This window comes from Terrapene carolina, unplaced genomic scaffold, assembly GCF_002925995.2.
Source record: "Terrapene carolina triunguis isolate 2854851 unplaced genomic scaffold, T_m_triunguis-2.0 Scaffold42, whole genome shotgun sequence".
NCBI lineage: Eukaryota > Metazoa > Chordata > Testudines > Emydidae > Terrapene > Terrapene triunguis.
In genome coordinates this window covers 53982030-53986416 of record NW_020664393.1, presented here as the reverse complement: position 1 = coordinate 53986416, position 4387 = coordinate 53982030, and positions in this window count along the sequence as shown.

The window sequence follows — 4387 nt, the reverse complement described above, 5'->3', positions numbered from 1 at the left end:
TGTGTTCCTTTCTTTTCTCTTTGTTAGAATTAAAGGTGCGCATGCAGTATTGCACGTCTATCCAGAATGCTAAAGATAATGATACAGATACTTGATAATTATTGATGACTATTGATGATTCCTGTAACCTCTTTCTTACAAAGATCCCAAAGCACTTTACAAATATTAATTATATTTTACAAACCTCCCTGGAAAATGGGTGAAAGAAGTATAAGGATGTCTCTTTAGAAGCCACTGAAATGCAGCTACCCTCAGGTATGGAAGCAGTAGAACTACACAACAATTTAGAACAGGAAGTGAAGAATATCATATCCAGTTGTGGCTGAAGGTTAGGTAGGTGGTACATGTTTACCTTGGAACTTAACTAGGTCGCAGGGCTCAAGCCACCCCATCTTACAAAAAGTGCCAGGAGAAGTTAATGACCTCAGGGGGCCTCAGAGCCCAAGCTCTGACATCTACACAGCAACTGTATAGTCCTGCAGCCCAAGTCAGTTGACAGGGACCAGCTGCACATGTTTTACTGCACTATAGACATACCGCAAGAGGCCAGGATTTTGATTTAATCACTTATGTAACCCTAGGCTCAGGCAATGGTCCCATATAGATACAGCAAGAGCACCATTTATGGCTTGAGCCTGCCAGATGCTGAGCCAGTAAAGTGCTTAAGTACATGCTTAACTTTAAGCATGTGAGTAGTCCCATTAAAGTCAATGAATCCAGCTCCGACTGACCAATTATCACTATTGTAGCACCTAACTGTGTCTTGAAGTAGGAGCTATGCAACTACTGATCCATACTGAACCCTGCTGTGCCTGTTATTTACAAGAAGGAATGTCACCACGGCGCTCCAGCAAGTAAAAGAGGGGTTACAAGTTTATTTTATAGTACCCCTGCAAATGTTTCCCCTCCTGTCTTATTTGCACCTGGCTGAGCTCATTTTTCCTGGACTAGGTATGAGCAGATATTTAATCTCAAACCCTTTCAACTGGTAGGGAGCTAGAAATCAGGAAATGTGTCCGAGGTTTCCCCACTCTGTAGAAAAACAGCTTCTGGACAGGCCAAGCAGAATGGAAAGGTTTCCTTTGAGCCTAGGGGGCTCTGAGCAGGTTTCCTGAGCCTGGGAAGGATTCTCCCTTAGCCCAGTGTACCATGAGGTATTTTTGCCTTCTGCTGCTAGGAGACAAAGCAGAAAATACGTTTCTTTGGTCTCATCACTGCCAAATTGGGAGGTGAACAGCCACCCATCCTGAGAAGACACTGTCCTTAGTCAAAGAGACTAACAAAAAACTTCTTCAGTGGAGTTTAGCTCTTCAAGACTTTGATTTTGAAATACAACACATTTCAGGAGCCTCTGACAAAGTGGCTGATGCACTCCTGGCCCAGCTGGCGGGGATAGGGGCCAAGCAAGCCAGAAACGTACCAGGGGGAGGAGAGGGGACTTCATCTTGCCCGGCAGCTGGACCCAGGGCCCTCCCCAGCCAGACTCTCGGGCGGCTGCTGTGCTGCACAGAGCAGCGACCTGGAGTGGCAGGCGTGAGAAGTGGCTGGTCCTGCTCCCTGCCTGGAGGGAGGCACAGCGGGAGAAGGAGAGAGCTCCTCTCCTCCCCCCCCCCCCCCCCCCCCCCCGCAAACCCAGCAGGCCAAGCAGAAATCGGGAGAGGGAGGGCACTTTACCCCAGATTGCAGGACACAAAGTCTCACCCACTCCTGAAACAGACTCCTAACCTCTGGCTGAGTTGCTTAAGTCTTCAAATCATGGTTTAAAGGCTTCAAGTTACAGAGACTTCACCATTTACACTCGTATAAAGCTGCAAGTGACCTGTGCCCCAGGCTGCAGGCAAACAATCCTCAGGGTCTCTGCCAATCTGACCAGGGGAAAATTCTTTCCAGACCCAAATATGGTGATCAGTTAGACTCTGAGCATGTGGGCAAGACCCCACAGCCTGGGAAAGAATTCTCTAGTAACTCAGAGGGCTCCCCATCTAGTGTCCCGTCTCCAGCAGTTGAGGATTTTTGCTACTGGCAGTCACTGATGGGCCACATGCCATTGTAGGCAGTCTCATTATACTATCCCCTCCATAAACTTATCCTCTCCCCACAGCTATCTTTTGGTTAGGCTAAGCAAGCCAAGCTCTTTGAGTCTCCTTCATAAGGTAGGTTTTCCATTCTTCTGCTCATCTTAGTAGCCCTTCTGTGCACCTGTTCCAGTTTCAATTCATCTCTCTCAAACATGGGAGACCAGAATTGCACAATTGGGGTGATCTGATATGCATCAAAAAATGTCTCTGTGATCATTTGAGCTTTCTCACTCTTGATTGTTTTTGATTTTTTTACTGGACTCAAGCACATAACTGTCCAGTAAATTATTGGGGAATACACATATGAGTATTCCCCAATAATGTAATGTATGTGTCATTCCTGTGTAATGCATGTGTCATGTATGTAATGCTATGTTTTAAGAGGTTTGTTTTATTGTCTATGTAAGTGGAAAACAGGCTATTTAAGGGGAGGAAGGTCACTTACATTTCTGCCTTTAGCTAGCAACTGTGTAACCCTTCTGCCTGGTGGAGTTGGCAGCTACAAGGGCCACATGCAATATCTAAGGGTTCCTCTTAATACAAAACAGAATCATCTCAATCCCCCACCCAGAATCTGGGAAAATTAAGCAGCACCCCAGAGTGCTTCTAAGAGGCAATACTTCCCCACTCACAAGCGCTGAGTCTGTGCATAGCAAAGAACACTTTTAATAAACAGAGAAAGGAACCCTGCATTACTTTGGGAAAACACTATAACCACGATTCTAAAGCATGTGACCATGAGCAAAATAAATACCCATCCTGGAGTACATCGGGCAGTGTCCTTTGCCTAATTTCTCACCTTGTGGGGTGAAAGTCTAGCAAACAAACGTTCCTTTGACACACTACTCCCCTCTCCCTCCACTGCATCCGACTCACCGTTGCTGTCCTTGGTCAGCAAAGACCTCGAGTTCAGAAGTACATTCACATGAGTTCACCTCCCACCCCATGGAGCAGTGCCACTGCTGCAACTGGCTCACATTTACTGATATTTACTCTGCCACTCCTATTGTTCGCTCTGCTGCTTCTGGTCCTCTGCAGCTGTTAGGGAGGCAGAGACCATCTCCCTGACTCCTGCAGAGAGCCCTACTTGGATTGGCATAGGGTTTAGCTTAGAAACGGGGGGGGTGGGGGGGAGCTCAATTCCATGTAAGAGAAACAGATACAAAATATAGCTAGAGGGCTGGTTGAAAAAAAATTCCATCAAATCCTTTTTGTGATGGAGAATTGTGTTTTTGATATAAATAAAAATGCAGAAAGTGTCTGCTTTTCTGATGAAAAAATCAAAAATTTCAGTTTTCAGGCAAATATCCTTTTGTTTGAAATGAAAAGTCGAAAAGTTGAATCGAACCAGGTCTTCATGGCTATTTCAATTGTAAGCAGAGTTTGAATGAGCTCTCTGCTGACATCTAGTGATGAGCTGTGGAAGAGGACTTCAGGAGCTGATCTCGTTTGCATGGGCACACCCACCCTGCCTAGGTGCTCAGCATGATGGGACGGCTTGCCCAAATGGTCACTTTTGGCTGGTGTTGGATTCCCAGTCTCCTTGTTATTGGGGCAGGAATAATAAAGGGTTGTTATCCTTGTTGTGTGAATCGAGGGCAGCAAAATAGTACTTGGCATAGCCCTATGGAGGGACACACCCTCAACTAAATGGCTCTCGCTAAGCAGGAGACATAGGTTCCAAAGCCCAGTGAATGTACAGAGGTTGGGGATAGGTGCTTGTACCTAGAGTTGTGGGCCCTGCTTAAGGGTTACAGACACTTTTTGAGCTGTTCTCTTTTCACTGTATAATAAAAAAGCTACTTTAGACTCAGTTGAGACTCTTATTACCCACTGTAGAGCTGAAATCACTGATACTTAGAGGTCTGAGTATTAGATCTGCTTTGGGACAGTGTCTCTGATGCAAGAGACTACCCAGTGTGCAGCAGCAGTAAGGCTCCCCCCACTAACAGCTGAAATCACTGAGAGCTGTGTTAAGTGGTGGGCAAGCGGCTGGCAGGGCGGATAGTGGAGAAATGCAGGGCAGCTGGTGGAGAGGTTTGATGAGTGGCTGGCAGGGCGGCTGGCGGAAAGGTGTAGTGAGTGGCTGGCAGGGTGGCTGTCAGAGAGGTGTAGTGATTGTCAAGGTGTCTGGCAGAGAGGGCCAGAGCATAGCCCCACAGAGAGGCGTGGTGATCGGTCAGCAAGGCGACTGGCAGAGAGGAGTGGCAAGTGAGTACCTGAGCAGCAGAGCATGTAAGGTGCCTCCTTACCCTCCCAGGGTGGGAGGCACCTTACCTTACCAGGGTGGGAAGCGAACCCTGCAGCTG